The following is an 18,702-nucleotide window of genomic DNA, read 5'->3' on the forward strand; positions in this document are numbered from 1 at the left end:
GCTCCAACACGGTTTTACAGTTAAACCTGCAGGAATTTCAAACCGACACTAGGAAACAGACTGAGAAACCAGAGTAATAGTTTCTCCTGCATACCGTTCCCTTTGTGGTAGATGAACGAACGTCTCTCCACATGCTCAGTTCTGAGAGATAAGTGTGTGTGAAAGCCGCCCTTAACATATATTTTGGGAACACAATGTTTCTTTTCAGTTGCAAACTACACTCCATACATATATATGGGGAGGCACAAGCTCCAACTCGTTTTTATAGTGAAAATTGCAAGAACTTCAAAACGGCACTAGGAAACAGACTGAGAAACCAGGGTAAAAGTTTCCCCTGCAACCCGTTCCCTTTGTGCTAGATGTACGAACGTCTCTCCACATGCTCAGTTCTGAGAGATAAGTGTGTGTGAAAGCCGTCCTTCAAATAGCTTGTTGGAAACACAAAGTTTATTTCAGTTGCAATCTACACTCCATATATATATATGTGGAGGCACTAGCTCCAACTCGTTTTTACAGTGAAAACTGCAGGAACTTCAAACCGGCACTAGGAAACACACTGAGAAACCAGAGTAAAATTTTCTCCTGCAACCCGTTCCATTTGTGCTATATGAGCGAACGTCTCAACACATGCTCAGTTCTGAGAGATTAGTGTGTGTGAAAGCCGTCCTTCACCTATCTTCTTAGGAACACAAAGTTTCTTTTCAGTTGCAAACTACACTCCATACATATATATGGGGAGGCACAAGCTCCAACTCGGTTTTACAGTGAAACCTGCAGGAACTTCAAAATGGCACTAGGAAACAAACTGAGAAACCAGAGTAAAAGTTTCTCTTGGAAACCGTTCCCTTTGTGCTAGATGAACGAACGTCTCTCCACATGCTCAGTTCTGAGAGATAAGTGTGTGTGAAAGCCGTCCTTCACCTAGCTTGTTGGGAATACAAAGTTTCTTTTAATTTGCAAACTACACTCCATACATATATATGGGGAGGCGCAAGCTGCAATTCGGTTTTACAGTGAAAACTGCAGGATCGTCAAACCAGCACTAGGAAACAGAGAAACCAGAGTAAAAGTTTCTCCTGCAAACCGTTCCATTTGTGCTAGATGAACGAAAGTCTCTACACATACTCAGTTCTGAGAGATAAGTGTGTGTGAAAGCCGTTCTTCAACTAGATTGTTGGGAACACAAAATTTCTTTTCATTTGCAAAATACACTCCTTACATATATATGGGGAGGCACAAGCTCCAACACGCTTTTACAGTTAAACCTGCAGGAATTTCAAACCGACACTAGGAAACAGACTGAGAAACCAGAGTAATAGTTTCTCCTGCATACCGTTCCCTTTGTGCTAGATGAACGAACGTCTCTCCACATGCTCAGTTCTGAGAGATATTTGTGTGTGATATCCGTCCTTCACCTAGATTGTTGGGAACACAAAGTTTCTTTTGAGTTGCAAACTACACTCCATACATATATATGGGGAGGCACAAGCTCCAACACGGTTTTACAGTTAAACCTGGAGGAATTTCAAACCGACACTAGGAAATAGACTGAGAAACCAAAGTAATAGTTTCTCCTGCAAACCGTTCCCTTTGTGCTAGATGAACGAACGTCTCTCCACATGCTCAGTTCTGAGAGATAAGTGTGTGTGAAAGCCTTCCTTCACCTAGCTTGTTGGGAACACAAAGTTTCTTTTCAGTTGCATACTAAACTCCATACATATATATGGGAAGGCACAAGCTCCAATCCGGTTTTACAGTGAAAACTGCAAGAACTTCAAACTGGAACTAGGAAGCAGACTGAGAATCCAGAGTAAAAGTTTTTCCTGCAAACACATCCATGTGTGCTAGATGAACCAAAGTCTCTCCACATGCTCACTTCTGAGAGATAAGTGTGTGTGAAAGCCGTCCTTCACCTAGCTTGTTTGGAACACAAAGTTTCTTTTCAGTTGCAAAATACACTCCATACATATATATGGGGAGGCACAAGCTCCAGCTCGATTTTACAGTGAAAACTGCAGGAACGTCAAACCGGCACTAGGAAAGAGAGAAACCAGAGTAAAAGTTTCTCCTGCAACCCGTTCCCTTTGTGCTAGATGAACCAACGTCTCTCCACATGCTCAGTTCTGAGAGATAAGTGTGTGTGAAAGCCGTCCTTCACCTAGCTTGTTTTGAACACATGGTTTCTTTTCAGTTGCATACTACACTCCATACATATATATGGGGAGGCACAAGCTCCAACTCGATTTTACAGTGAAAACTGCAAGAACTTCAAACCGGCACTAGGAAACAGACTGAGAAAACAGAGTAAAAGTTTCTACTGCAAACCGTTCCCTTTGTGCTAGATGCACGAACGTCTCTCCACATGCTCAGTTCTGAGAGATAAGTGTGTGTGAAAGCCGTCCTTCACCTAGCTTGTTGGGAATACAACGTTTCTTTTCATTAGCAAACTACACTCCATACATATATATGGGGAGGCACAAACTCCAACTCGGTTTTACACTGAAAACTGCAGGAACTTCAAAACGGCACTAGGAAAGAGACTGATAAACCAGACTAAAAATTTCTCCTGCAACCCGTTCCATTTGTGCTAGATGAATGAACGTTTCTCCACATGCTCAGTTCTGAGAGATAAGTGTGTGTGAAAGCCGTCCTTCAACTATATTGTTGGGAACACAAAGTTTCTTTTCAGTTGCAAACTACACTCCATAAATATATACGGGGAGGCACAAGCTCCAACTCGATTTTACAGTGAAACCTGCAGGAACTTCAAACCGGCACTAGGAAACAGACTGAGATACCAGAGTAAAAGTTTCTCCTCCAACCCGTTCCCTTTGTGCTAGATGAACGAACGTCTCGGCACATGCTCATTTCTGAGAGATAAGTGTGTGTGAATGCCGTCCTTCACCTAGATTGTTGGGAACACAAAGTTTCTTTTCAGTTGCAAACTACACTCCATACATATATATGGGGAGGCACAAGCTCCAACTCGTTTTTACAGTGAAAACTGCAGGAACGTCAAACCGGCACTAGGAAACAGTCTGATAAACCAGAGAAAAAGTTTCTCCTGCAACCCGTTCCCTTTGTGCTAGATGAACGAACGTCTCTCCACATGCTCAGTTCTGAGAGATAATTGTGTGTGAAAGCCGTACTTCCCTAGTCTGTTTGGAACACAAAGTTTCTTTTCAGTTGCAAACTACACTCCATACATATATATGGGGAGGCGCAAGCTCCAAATCGGTTTTACAGTGAAAAATGCAGGATCGTCAAACCAGCACTAGGAAACAGAGAAACCAGAGTAAAAGTTTCACGTGCAACCCGTTCCCTTTGTGCTAGATGAACGAAAGTCTCTACACATACTCAGTTCTGAGAGATAAGTGTGTGTGAAAGCCGTCCTTCAACTAGATTGTTGGGAACACAAAGTTTCTTTTCATTTGCAAAATACACTCCTTACATATATATGGGGAGGCACAAGTTCCAACACAGTTTTACAGTTAAACCTGCAGGAATTTCAAACCGACACTAGGAAACAGACTGAGAAAACAGAGTAAAAGTTTCTCCTGCAAACCGTTCCCTTTGTGCTAGATGAACGAACTTTGTCCACATGTTCAATTCTGAGAGATAAGTGTGTGTGAAAGCCGTCCTTCACTTAGCTTGTTGGGAACACAAAGTTTCTTTTCAGTTGCAAACTACACTCCATACATATATAGGGGCGGCACAAGCTCCAACTCTGTTTTACAGTGAAAACTGCAGGAACTTCAAACCAGCACTAGGAAACAGACTGAGAAACCAGAGTAATAATTTCTCCTACAACACTTTCCTTTGTGCTAGATGAACGAAAGTCTCTCCACATGCTCAGTTCTGAGAGATATTTGTGTGTGATAGCCGTCCTTCACTTAGATTGTTGGGAAAACAAAGTTTCTTTTCAGTTGCATACTACACTCCATACATATATATGGGGAGGCACAAGCTCCAACTCTATTTTTCAGTGAAAACTGCAGGAACTTCCAAACTGCACTAGAAACAGACTGAGAAACCAGATTAAAGTTTCTCCTGCAACCCTTTGCTTTGTGCTAGATGAACGAACGTCTCTCCACATGCTCAGTTCTGAGAGATAAGTGTGTGTGAAAGCCGTCCTTCACATAGCTTTTTGGGAACACAAAGTTTCTTTTCAGTTGCAAACTACACTCCATACATATATATGGGGATGCACAATCTCCAACTCGGTTTTACAGTGAATACTGCAGGAACGTCAAACCGGCACTAGGAAACAGTCTGAGAAACCAGAGTAAAAGTTTCTCCTGCAAACCTTTCCCTTTGTGCTAGATGAACGAACGTCTCTCCACATGCTCACTTCTGAGAGATAAGTGTGTGTGAAAGCCGTACTTCACCTAGCTTGTTTGGAACCCAAAGTTTCTTTTAAGTTGCAAACTACATTCCATACATATATATGGGGAGGCACAAGCTGCAACTCGATTTTACAGTGAAAACTGCAAGAACTTCAAACCGGCACTAGGAAACAGACTGAGAAACCAGAGAAAAAGTTTCTCCTGCAACCCGTTCCCTTTGTGCTAGATGAACGAACGTCTCTCCACATGCTCAGTTCTGAGAGATAAGTGTGTGTGAAAGCCGTCCTTCAAATAGCTTGTTGGAAACACAAAGTTTATTTCAGTTGCATACTACACTCCATATATATATATGTGGAGGCACTTGCTCCAACTCATTTTTACAGTGAAAACTGCAGGAACTTCAAACCGGCACTAGGAAACACACTGAGAAACCAGAGTAAAAGTTTCTCCTGCAACCCGTTCCATTTGTGCTATATGAACGAACGTTTCTCCACATGCTCAGTTCTGAGAGATTAGTGTGTGTGAAAGCCGTACTTCACCAAGCTTGTTGGGAACACAAAGTTCCTTTTCAGTTGCAAACTACACTCCATACATATATATGGGGAGGCACAAGCTCCAACTCGGTTTTACAGTGAAACCTGCAGGAACTTCAAACTGGCACAAGGAAACAGACTGAGAAACCAGAGTAAAAGTTTCTCCTGCAACCCGTTCCCTCTGTGCTAGATGAACGAACATCTCTCCACATGCTCAGTTCTGAGAGATAAGTGTGTGTGAGAGCCGTCCTTCAACTAGCTAGTTGGGAACACAAAGTTTCTTTTGAGTTGCATACTACACTCCATACATATATATGGGGAGGCACAAGCTCCAACTCGGTTTTACAGTGTAAACTGTAGGAACTTCAAACCGGCACTAGTAAAAAGACTGAGAAACCAGAGTAAAAGTTTCACCTGCAACCCGTTCCCTTTTAGGTAGATGAACGAACGTCTCTCCACATGCTCATTTCGGAGAGAGAAGTGTGTGTGAAAGCCGTCCTTCACCTAGCTTGTTGGGAACACAAAGTTTCTTTTGAGTTGCAAACTACACTCCATACATATATATGGGGAGGCACAAGCTCCAACTCGGTTTTACATTGAAAACTGCAGGAAATTCAAACCGGCACTAGGAAACAGACTGAGAAACCAGAGTAAAAGTTTCTCTTGCAAACCGTTCCCTTTGTGCTAGATGAACGAACGTCTCTCCACATGCTCAGTTCTAAGAGATAAGTGTGTGTGAAAGCCGTCCTTCACCTAGCTTGTTGGGAATACAACGTTTCTTTGCATTTGCAAACTACACTCCATACATATATATGGGGAGGCACAAGTTCCAACTCGGTTTTACAGTGAAACCTGCTGGAACTTCAAACCGACACTAGGAAACAGACTGAGATACCAGAGTAAAAGTTTCTCCTCCAACCCGTTCCCTTTGTGCTAGATGAACGAACGTCTCTGCACATGCTCATTTCTGACAGATAAGTGTGTTTGAAAGCCGTCCTTCACCTAGATTGTTGGGAACACAAAGTTTCTTTTCAGTTGGAAACTACACTCCATACATATATATGGTGAGGCACAAGCTCCAACTCGTTTTTACAGTGAAAACTGCAGAAACGTCAAACGGGCACTAGGAAACAGTCTCATAAACCAGAGAAAAAGTTTCTCCTGCAACCCGTTCCCTTTGTGCTAGATGAACGAACGTCTCTCCACATGCTCAGTTCTGAGAGATATGTGTGTGTGAAAGCCGTACTTCCCTAGTTTGTTTGGAACACAAAGTTTCTTTTCAGTTGCAAACTACACTCCATACATATATATGGGGAGGCGCAAGCTCCAAATCGGTTTTACAGTGAAAAATGCAGGATCGTCAAACCAGCACTAGGAAACAGAGAAACCAGAGTAAAAGATTCCCCTGCAACCCGTTCCCTTTGTGCTAGATGAACGAAAGTCTCTCCACATACTCAGTTCTGAGAGATAAGTGTGTGTGAAAGCCGTCCTTCAACTAGATTGTTCGGAATACAAAGTTTCTATTCATTTGCAAAATACACTCCTTACATATATATGGGGAGGCACAAGCTCCAACACGGTTTTACAGTTAAACCTGCAGGAATTTCAAACCGACACTAGGAAACAGACTGAGAAACCAAAGTAATAGTTTCTCCTGCAAACCGTTCCCTTTGTGCTACATGAACGAACGTCTCTCCACATGCTCACTTCTGAGAGATATGTGTGTGTGAAAGCCGTCCTTCACCTAGCTTGTTGGGAACACAAAGTTTCTTTTCAGTTGCATACTACACTCCATACATATATATGGGGAGGCACAAGCTCCAACTCGGTTTTACAGTGAAAACTGCAAGAACTTCAAACCGGCACTAGGAAACAGACTGATAAACCAGAGTAAAAGTTTCCCCTGCAACCCGTTCCGTTTGTGCTACATGAACGAATGTCTCTCCACATGCTCAGTTCTGAGAGATATTTGTGTGTGAAAGCCGTCCTTCACCTATCTTGTTTGGAACACAAAGTTTCTTTTCAGTTGCAAACTACACTCCATATATATATATGGGGAGGCAAAAGCTCCAACTCGGTTTTACAGTGAAAAATGCAGGATCGTCAAACCAGCACTAGGAAACAGAGAAACCAGAGTAAAAGATTCCCCTGCAACACGTTCCCTTTGTGCTAGATGAACGAAAGTCTCTCCACATACTCAGTTCTGAGAGATAAGTGTGTGTGAAAGCCGTCCTTCAACTAGATTGTTCGGAATACAAAGTTTCTATTCATTTGCAAAATACACTCCTTACATATATATGGGGAGGCACAAGCTCCAACACGGTTTTACAGTTAAACCTGCAGGAATTTCAAACCGACACTAGGAAACAGACTGAGAAACCAAAGTAATAGTTTCTCCTGCAAACCGTTCCCTTTGTGCTACATGAACGAACGTCTCTCCACATGCTCACTTCTGAGAGATATTTGTGTGTGAAAGCCGTCCTTCACCTAGCTTGTTGGGAACACAAAGTTTCTTTTCAGTTGCATACTACACTCCATACATATATATGGGGAGGCACAAGCTCCAACTCGGTTTTACAGTGAAAACTGCAAGAACTTCAAACCGGCACTAGGAAACAGACTGATAAACCAGAGTAAAAGTTTCCCCTGCAACCCGTTCCGTTTGTGCTACATGAACGAATGTCTCTCCACATGCTCAGTTCTGAGAGATATTTGTGTGTGAAAGCCGTCCTTCACCTATCTTGTTTGGAACACAAAGTTTCTTTTCAGTTGCAAACTACACTCCATATATATATATGGGGAGGCAAAAGCTCCAACTCGGTTTTACATTGAAAACTGCAGGAATTTCAAACCGGCACTAGGAAACAGACTGAGAAAACAGAGTAAAAGTTTCTCCTGCACACCGTTCCCTTTGTGCTAGATGAACGAATGTCTGTCCACATGCTCAGTTCTGAGAGATAAGTGTGTGTGAAAGCCGTCCTTCACTTAGCTTGTTGGGAACACAAAGTTTCTTTTCAGTTGCAAACTACACTCCATACTTATATAGGGGAGGCACAAGCTCCAACTCTGTTTTACAGTGAAAACTGCAGGAACTTCAAACCGGCACTAGGAAACAGACTGAGAAAACACAGTAAAAGTTTCTCCTTCAACCCTTTCCTTTGTGCTAGATGAACGAACGTCTCTCCACATGCTCAGTTCTGAGAGATATTTGTGTGTGATAGCCGTCCTTCACCTAGATTGTTGGGAACACAAAGTTTCTTTTGAGTTGCAATCTACACTCCATACATATATATGGGGAGGCACAAGCTCCAACTCTGTTTTACAGTGAAAACTGCAGGAACTTCAAACCGGCACTAGGAAACAGACTGAGAAAACAGAGTAAAAGTTTTTCCTGCAAACAGTTCCCTTTGTGCTAGATGAACGAACGTCTCTCCACATGCTCAGTTCTGAGAGTTAAGTGTGTGTGAAAGCCGTCCTTCACCTAGCTTGTTAGGAACACAAAGTTTCTATTCAGTTGCAAACTACAAACCATAAATATATATGGGGAGGCACAAGCTCCAACTCTATTTTTCAGTGAAAACTGCAGGAACTTCCAAACTGCACTAGGAAACAGACTGAGAAACCAGAGTAAAAGTTTTTCCTGCAAACACATCCATTTGTGCTAGATGAACGAACGTCTCTCCACATGCTCAGTTCTGAGAGATAAGTGTGTGTGAAAGCCGTCCTTCACTTAGCTTGTTGGGAACACAAATTTTCTTTTCAGTTGCAAACTACACTCCATACATATATAGGGGAGGCACAAGCTTCAAATCTGTTTTACAGTGAAAACTGCAGGAACTTCAAACCGGCACTAGGAAACAGACAGATAAACCAGAGTAAAAGTTTCTCCTGCAACCCTTTGCTTTGTGCTAGATGAACGAACGTCTCTCCACATGCTCAGGTCTGAGAGATAAGTGTGTGTGAAAGCCGTACTTCACCTAGCTTGATTGGAACCCAAAGTTTCTTTTCAGTTGCAAACTACACTCCATACACATATATGGGGAGGCACAAGCTCCAGCTCGATTTTACAGTGAAAACTGCAAGAACGTCAAACCGGCACTAGGAAAGAGAGAAACCAGAGTAAAAGTGTCTCCTGCAACCCGTTCCCTTTGTGCTAGATGAACCAACGTCTCTCCACATGCTCAGTTCTGAGAGATAAGTGTTTGTGAAAGCCGTCTTTCACCTAGCTTGTTGGGAACACAAGGTTTCTTTTCAGTTGCATACTACAATCCATACATATATATGGGGAGGCAGAAGCTCCAACTCGGTTTTACAGTGAAAACTGCAAGAACTTCAAACCAGCACTAGGAAACAGACTGAGAAACCAGAGTTAAAGTTTCTCCGGCAAACCGTTCCCTTTGTGCTAGATGAACGAACGTCTCGGCACATGCGCATTTCTGAGAGATAAGTGTGTGTGAAAGCCGTCCTTCACCTAGATTGTTGGGAACACAAATTTTCTTTTCAGTTGCAAACTACACTCCATACATATATATGGGGAGGCACAAGCTCCAACTCGTTTTTACAGTGAAAACTGCAGGAACGTCAAACCGACACTAGGAAACAGTCTGATAAACCAGAGAAGAAGTTTCTCCTGCAATCCGTTCCCTTTGTGCTAGATGAACGAACGTCTCTCCACATGCTCAGTTCTGAGAGATAAGTGTGTGTGAAAGCCGTCCTTCACTTAGCTTGTTGGGAACACAAAGTTTCTTTTCAGTTGCAAACTACACTCCATACATATATAGGGGAGGCACAAGCTCCAACTCTATTTTTCAGTGAAAACTGCAGGAACTTCAAAACTGCACTAGGAAACAGACTGAGAATCCAGAGTAAAAGTTTTTCCTGCAAACACATCCATTTGTGCTAGATGAACGAACGTCTCTCCACATGCTCAGTTCTGAGAGATAAGTGTGTGTGAAAGCCGTCCTTCACTTAGCTTGTTGGGAACACAAAGTTTCTTTTCAGTTGCAAACTACACTCCATACATATATAGGGGAGGCACAAGCTCCAACTCTGTTTTACAGCGAAAACTGCAGGAACTTCAAACCGGCACTAGGAAACACACTGAGAAACCAGAGTAAAAGTTTCTCCTGCAAACATTTCCCTTTGTGCTAGATGAACCAACTTCTCTCCACATGCTCAGTTCTGAGAGATAAGTGTGTGTGAAAGCCGTCCTTCACCTAGCTTGTTGGGAACACAAGGTTTCTTTTCAGTTGCATACTACACTCCATACATATATATGGGGAGGCACAAGCTCCAACTCGATTTTACACTGAAAACTGCAAGAACTTCAAACCGGCACTAGGAAACAGACTGAGAAACCAGAGTAAAAGTTTCTCCTGCAATCCGTTCCCTTTGTGCTAGATGCAAGAACGTCTCTCCACATGCTCAGTTCTGAGAGATAAGTGTGTGTGAAAGCCGTCCTTCACCTAGCTTGTTGGGAACACAAAGTTTCTTTTCAGTTGCAATCTACAATCCATACAAATATATGGGGAGGCACAAGCTCCAACTCGGTTTTACAGTGAAAACTGCAGGAACGTCAAACCGGCACTAGGAAACAGTCTGAGAAACCAGAGTAAAAGTTTCTCCTTCAAGCCGTTCCCTTTGTGCTAGATGAACGAACGTCTCTCCACATGCTCAGTTCTGAGAGATAAGTGTGTGTGAATGCCGCCCTTAACATATATTTTGGGAACACAAAGTTTCTTTTCAGTTGCAAACTACACTCCATACATATATATGGGGAGGCACAAGCTCCAACTCGTTTTTATAGTGAAAATTGCAAGAACTTCAAAACTGCACTAGGAAACAGACTGAGAAACCAGGGTAAAAGTTTCCCCTGCAACCCGTTCCCTTTGTGCTAGATGAACGAACGTCACTCCACATGCTCAGTTCTGAGAGATAAGTGTGTGTGAAAGCCGTCCTTCAAATAGCTTGTTGGAAACACAAAGTTTATTTCAGTTGCAAACAACACTCCATATATATATATGTGGAGGCACTAGCTCCAACTCGTTTTTACAGTGAAAACTGCAGGAACTTCAAACCGGCACTAGGAAACACACTGAGAAACCAGAGTAAAATTTTCTCCTGCAACCCGTTCCATTTGTGCTATATGAACGAACGTCTCTACACATGCTCAGTTCTGAGAGATTAGTGTGTGTGAAAGCCGTCCTTCACCTATCTTCTTAGGAACACAAAGTTTCTTTTCAGTTGCAAACTACACTCCATACATATATATGGGGAGGCACAAGCTCCAACTCGGTTTTACAGTGAAACCTGCAGGAACTTCAAAATGGCACTAGGAAACAAACTGAGAAACCAGAGTAAAAGTTTCTCTTGGAAACCGTTCCCTTTGTGCTAGATGAACGAACGTCTCTCCACATGCTCAGTTCTGAGAGATAAGTGTGTGTGAAAGCCGTCCTTCACCTAGCTTGTTTGGAATACAAAGTTTCTTTTAATTTGCAAACTACAATCCATACATATATATGGGGAGGCGCAAGCTGCAATTCGGTTTAACAGTGAAAACTGCAGGATCGTCAAACCAGCACTAGGGAACAGAGAAACCAGAGTAAAAGTTTCTCCTGCAACCCGTTCCATTTGTGCTAGATGAACGAAAGTCTCTACACATACTCAGTTCTGAGAGATAAGTGTGTGTGAAAGCCGTCCTTAAACTAGAATGTTGGGAACACAAAGTTTCTTTTCATTTGCAAAATACACTCCTTACATATATATGGGGAGGCACAAGCTCCAACACGGTTTTACAGTTAAACCTGCAGGAATTTCAAACCGACACAAGGAAACAGACTGAGAAACCAAAGTAATAGTTTCTCCTGCAAACCGTTCCATTTCTGCTAGATGAACGAACGTCTCTCCACATGCTCTGTTCTGAAAGATAAGTGTGTGTGAAAGCCGTCCTTCACCTAGCTTGTTGGGAACACAAAGTTTCTTTTTAGTTGCAAACTATACTCCATACATATATATGGGGAGGCACAAGCTCCAACACGGTTTTACAGTTAAAACTGCAGGAATTTCAAACCGACACTAGGAAACAGACTGAGAAACCAGAGTAATAGTTTCTCCTGCATACCGTTCCCTTTGTGCTAGATGAACGAACGTCTCTCCACATGCTCAGTTCTGAGAGATAAGTGTGTGTGAAAGCCGCCCTTAACATATATTTTGGGAACACAAAGTTTCTTTTCAGTTGCAAACTACACTCCATACATATATATGGGGAGGCACAAGCTCCAACTCGTTTTTATAGTGAAAATTGCAAGAACTTCAAAACGGCACTAGGAAACAGACTGAGAAACCAGGGTAAAAGTTTCCCCTGCAACCCGTTCCCTTTGTGCTAGATGTACGACCGTCTCTCCACATGCTCAGTTCTGAGAGATAAGTGTGTGTGAAAGCCGTCCTTCAAATAGCTTGTTGGAAACACAAAGTTTATTTCAGTTGCAATCTACACTCCATATATATATATATGTGGAGGCACTAGCTCCAACTCGTTTTTACAGTGAAAACTGCAGGAACTTCAAACCGGCACTAGGAAACACACTGAGAAACCAGAGTAAAATTTTCTCCTGCAACCCGTTCCATTTGTGCTATATGAGCGAACGTCTCAACACATGCTCAGTTCTGAGAGATTAGTGTGTGTGAAAGCCGTCCTTCACCTATCTTCTTAGGAACACAAAGTTTCTTTTCAGTTGCAAACTACACTCCATACATATATATGGGGAGGCACAAGCTCCAACTCGGTTTTACAGTGAAACCTGCAGGAACTTCAAAATGGCACTAGGAAACAAACTGAGAAACCAGAGTAAAAGTTTCTCTTGGAAACCGTTCCCTTTGTGCTAGATGAACGAACGTCTCTCCACATGCTCAGTTCTGAGAGATAAGTGGGTGTGAAAGCCGTCCTTCACCTAGCTTGTTGGGAACACAAAGTTTCTTTTCAGTTGCATACTAAACTCCATACATATATATGGGAAGGCACAAGCTCCAATCCGGTTTTACAGTGAAAACTGCAAGAACTTCAAACCGGAACTAGGAATCAGACTGAGAAACCAGAGTAAAAGTTTTTCCTGCAAACACATCCATGTGTGCTAGATGAACCAAAGTCTCTCCACATGCTCACTTCTGAGAGATAAGTGTGTGTGAAAGCCGTCCTTCACCTAGCTTGTTTGGAACACAAAGTTTCTTTTCAGTTGCAAACTACACTCCATACATATATATGGGGAGGCACAAGCTCCAGCTCGATTTTACAGTGAAAACTGCAGGAACGTCAAACCGGCACTAGGAAAGAGAGATACCAGAGTAAAAGTTTCTCCTGCAACCCGTTCCCTTTGTGCTAGATGAACCAACGTCTCTCCACATGCTCAGGTCTGAGAGATAAGTGTGTGTGAAAGCCGTCCTTCACCTAGCTTGTTGGGAACACATGGTTTCTTTTCAGTTGCATACTACACTCCATACATATATATGGGGAGGCACAAGCTCCAACTCGATTTTACAGTGAAAACTGCAAGAACTTCAAACCGGCACTAGGAAACAGACTGAGAAAACAGAGTAAAAGTTTCTACTGCAAACCGTTCCCTTTGTGCTAGATGCACGAACGTCTCTCCACATGCTCAGTTCTGAGAGATAAGTGTGTGTGAAAGCCGTCCTTCACCTAGCTTGTTGGGAATACAACGTTTCTTTTCATTTGCAAACTACACTCCATACATATATATGGGGAGGCACAAACTCCAACTCGGTTTTACACTGAAAACTGCAGGAACTTCAAAACGGCACTAGGAAAGAGACTGATAAACCAGACTAAAAATTTCTCCTGCAACCCGTTCCATTTGTGCTAGATGAATGAACGTTTCTCCACATGCTCAGTTCTGAGATATAAGTGTGTGTGAAAGCCGTCCTTCAACTATATTGTTGGGAACACAAAGTTTCTTTTCAGTTGCAAACTACAATCCATAAATATATATGGGGAGGCACAAGCTCCAACTCGGTTTTACAGTGAAACCTGCAGGAACTTCAAACCGGCACTAGGAAACAGACTGAGATACCAGAGTAAAAGTTTCTCCTCCAACCCGTTCCCTTTGTGCTAGATGAACGAACGTCTCTCCACATGCTCACTTCTGAGAGATAAGTGTGTGTGAAAGCCGTCCTTCACATAGCTTTTTGGGAACACAAAGTTTCTTTTCAGTTGCAAACTACACTCCATACATATATAGGGGCGGCACAAGCTCCAACTCTGTTTTACAGTGAAAACTGCAGGAACTTCAAACCAGCACTAGGAAACAGACTGAGAAACCAGAGTAATAATTTCTCCTACAACACTTTCCTTTGTGCTAGATGAACGAAAGTCTCTCCACATGCTCAGTTCTGAGAGATATTTGTGTGTGATAGCAGTCCTTCACCTAGATTGTTGGGAAAACAAAGTTTCTTTTCAGTTGCATACTACACTCCATACATATATATGGGGAGGCACAAGCTCCAACTCTATTTTTCAGTGAAAACTGCAGGAACTTCCAAACTGCACTAGAAACAGACTGAGAAACCAGAGTAAAAGTTTTTCCTGCAAACACATCCATTTGTGCTAGATGAACGAACGTCTCTCCACATGCTCAGTTCTGAGAGATAAGTGTGTGTGAAAGCCGTCCTTCACTTAGCTTGTTGGGAACACAAATTTTCTTTTCAGTTGCAAACTACACTCCATACATATATAGGGGAGGCACAAGCTCCAACTCTGTTTTACAGTGAAAACTGCAGGAACTTCAAACCGGCACTAGGAAACAGACTGAGAAACCAGATTAAAGTTTCTCCTGCAACCCTTTGCTTTGTGCTAGATGAACGAACGTCTCTCCACATGCTCAGTTCTGAGAGATAAGTGTGTGTGAAAGCCGTCCTTCACATAGCTTTTTGGGAACACAAAGTTTCTTTTCAGTTGCAAACTACACTCCATACATATATATGGGGATGCACAATCTCCAACTCGGTTTTACAGTGAATACTGCAGGAACGTGAAACCGGCACTAGGAAACAGTCTGAGAAACCAGAGTAAAAGTTTCTCCTGCAACCCGTTCCCTTTGTGCTAGATGAAAGAAAGTCTCTCCACATGCTCAGTTCTGAGAGATAAGTGTGTGTGAAAGCCGTCCTTCAAATAGCTTGTTGGAAACACAAAGTTTATTTCAGTTGCATACTACACTCCATAAATATATATGTGGAGGCACTTGCTCCAACTCATTTTTACAGTGAAAAATGCAGGAACTTCAAACCGGCACTAGGAAACACACTGAGAAAAAAGAGTAAAAGTTTCTCCTGCAACCCGTTCCCTCTGTGCTAGATGAACGAACATCTCTCCACATGCTCAGTTCTGAGAGATAAGTGTGTGTGAGAGCCGTCCTTCAACTAGCTAGTTGGGAACACAAAGTTTCTTTTGAGTTGCATACTACACTCCATACATATATATGGGGAGGCACAAGCTCCAACTCGGTTTTACAGTGTAAACTGCAGGAACTTCAAACCGGCACTAGTAAAAAGACTGAGAACCCAGAGTAAAAGTTTCACCTGCAACCCGTTCCCTTTTAGGTAGATGAACGAACGTCTCTCCACATGCTCATTTCGGAGAGAGAAGTGTGTGTTAAAGCCGTCCTTCACCTAGCTTGTTGGGAACACAAAGCTTCTTTTGAGTTGCAAACTACACTCCATACATATATATGGGGAGGCACAAGCTCCAACTCGGTTTTACAGTGAAAACTGCAGGAAATTCAAACCGGAACTAGGAAACAGACTGAGAAACCAGAGTAAAAGTTTCTCTTGCAAACCGTTCCCTTTGTGCTAGATGAACGAACGTCTCTCCACATGCTCAATTCTGAGAGATAAGTGTGTGTGAAAGCCGTCCTTCACCTAGCTTGTTGGGAATACAACGTTTCTTTCCATTTGCAAACTACACTCCATACATATATATGGGGAGGCACAAGCTCCAACTCGGTTTTACACTGAAAACTGCAGGAATTTCAAACCGTCACTAGGAAAGAGACTGATAAACCAGACTAAAAATTTCTCTTGCAACCCGTTCCCTTTGTGCTAGATGAATGAACGTTTCTCCACATGCTCAGTTTTGAGAGATAAGTGTGTGTGAAAGCCGTCCTTCAACTATATTGTTGGGAACACAAAGTTTCTTTTCAGTTGCAAACTACACTCCATACATATATATGGGGAGGCACAAGTTCCAACTCGGTTTTACAGTGAAACCTGCTGGAACTTTAAACCGGCACTAGGAAACAGACTGAGATACCAGAGTAAAAGTTTCACCTCCAACCCATTCCCTTTGTGCTAGATGAACGAACGTCTCTGCACATGCTCATTTCTGACAGATAAGTGTGTTTGAAAGCCGTCCTTCACCTAGATTGTTGGGAACACAAAGTTTCTTTTCAGTTGGAAACTACACTCCATACATATATATGGGGAGGCACAAGCTCCAACTCTATTTTTCAGTGAAAACTGCAGGAACGTCAAACCGGCACTAGGAAACAGTCTCATAAACCAGAGAAAAAGTTTCTCCTGCAACCCGTTCCCTTTGTGCTAGATGAACGAACGTCTCTCCACATGCTCAGTTCTGAGAGATATGTGTGTGTGAAAGCCGTACTTCCCTAGTTTGTTTGGAACACAAAGTTTCTTTTCAGTTGCAAACTACACTCCATACAAATATATGGGGAGGCGCAAGCTCCAAATCGGTTTTACAGTGAAAAATGCAGGATCGTCAAACCAGCACTAGGAAACAGAGAAACCAGAGTAAAAGATTCCCCTGCAACACGTTCCCTTTGTGCTAGATGAACGAAAGTCTCTCCACATACTCAGTTCTGAGAGATAAGTGTGTGTGAAAGCCGTCCTTCAACTAGATTGTTCGGAATACAAAGTTTCTATTCATTTGCAAAATACACTCCTTACATATATATGGGGAGGCACAAGCTCCAACACGGTTTTACAGTTAAACCTGCAGGAATTTCAAACCGAAACTAGGAAACAGACTGAGAAACCAAAGTAATAGTTTCTCCTGCAAACCGTTCCCTTTGTGCTACATGAACGAACGTCTCTCCACATGCTCACTTCTGAGAGATATGTGTGTGTGAAAGCCGTCCTTCACCTAGCTTGTTGGGAACACAAAGTTTCTTTTCAGTTGCATACTACACTCCATACATATATATGGGGAGGCACAAGCTCCAACTCGGTTTTACAGTGAAAACTGCAAGAACTTCAAACCGGCACTAGGAAACAGACTGATAAACCAGAGTAAAAGTTTCCCCTGCAACCCGTTCCGTTTGTGCTACATGAACGAATGTCTCTCCACATGCTCAGTTCTGAGAGATATTTGTGTGTGAAAGCCGTCCTTCACCTAGCTTGATTGGAACCCAATGTTTCTTTTCAGTTGCAAACTACACTCCATACATATATATGGGGAGGCACAAGCTCCAGCTCGATTTTACAGTGAAAACTGCAAGAACGTCAAACCGGCACTAGGAAAGAGAGAAACCAGAGTAAAAGTGTCTCCTGCAACCCGTTCCCTTTGTGCTAGATGAACCAACGTCTCTCCACATTCTCAGTTCTGAGAGATAAGTGTGTGTGAAAGCCGTCCTTCACCTAGCTTGTTGGGAACACAAGGTTTCTTTTCAGTTGCATACTACAATCCATACATATATATGGGGAGGCAGAAGCTCCAACTCGGTTTTACAGTGAAAACTGCAAGAACTTCAAACCAGCACTAGGAAACAGACTGAGAAACCAGAGTTAAAGTTTCTCCTGCAAACCGTTCCCTTTGTGCTAGATGCACGAATGTCTCTCCACATGCTAGGTTCTGAGAAATAAGTGTGTGTGAAAGCCGTCCTTCACCTAGCTTGTTGGGAAAACAAAGTTTCTTTTCAGTTGCAAACTACAATCCATACATATATATGGGGAGGCACAAGCTCCAACTCGGTTTTACAGTGAAAACTGCAGGAACTTCAAACCGGCACTAGGAGACAGACTGAGAAACCAGAGTAAAATTTTCTCCTGCAACCCTTTCCCTTTGTGCTAGATGAACGAAAGTCTCTCCACATGCTCAGTTCTGAGAGATAAGTGTGTGTGAAAGCGGTCCTTCACCTAGCTTGTTGGGAACACAAAGTTTCTTTTCAGTTGCAAACTACACCCCATACATATATATGGGGAGGCAGAAGCTTCAACTCGATTTTACAGTGAAAACTGCAGGAACTTCAAACCGGCACTAGTAAAAAGACTGAGAACCCAGAGTAAAAGTTTCTCCTGCAACCCGTTCCCTTTTAGGTAGATGAACGAAAGTCTCTCCACATGCTCATTTCGGAGAGAGAAGTGTGTGTGAAAGCCGTCCTTCACCTAGCTTGTTGGGAACACAAAGTTTCTTTTAGGTTGCAAACTACACTCCATACATATATATGGGGAGGCACAAGCTCCAACTCGGTTTTACAGTGAAAACTGCAGGAAATTCAAACCGGCACTAGGAAACAGACTGAGAAACCAGAGTAAAAGTTTCTCCTGCAATCCGTTCCCTTTGTGCTAGATGCAAGAACGTCTCTCCACATGCTCAGTTCTGAGAGATAAGTGTGTGTGAAAGCCGTCCTTCACCTAGCGTGTTGGGAACACAAAGTTTCTTTTCAGTTGCAATCTACAATCCATACAAATATATGGGGTGGCGCAAGCTGCAATTCGGTTTTACAGTGAAAACTGCAGGATCGTCAAACCAGCACTAGGGAACAGAGAAACCAGAGTAAAATTTTCTCCTGCAACCCGTT

The sequence above is a fragment of the Camelus dromedarius genome, chromosome 13 (assembly GCF_036321535.1).
Source record: "Camelus dromedarius isolate mCamDro1 chromosome 13, mCamDro1.pat, whole genome shotgun sequence".
NCBI classification, from domain to species: Eukaryota; Metazoa; Chordata; class Mammalia; order Artiodactyla; family Camelidae; genus Camelus; species Camelus dromedarius.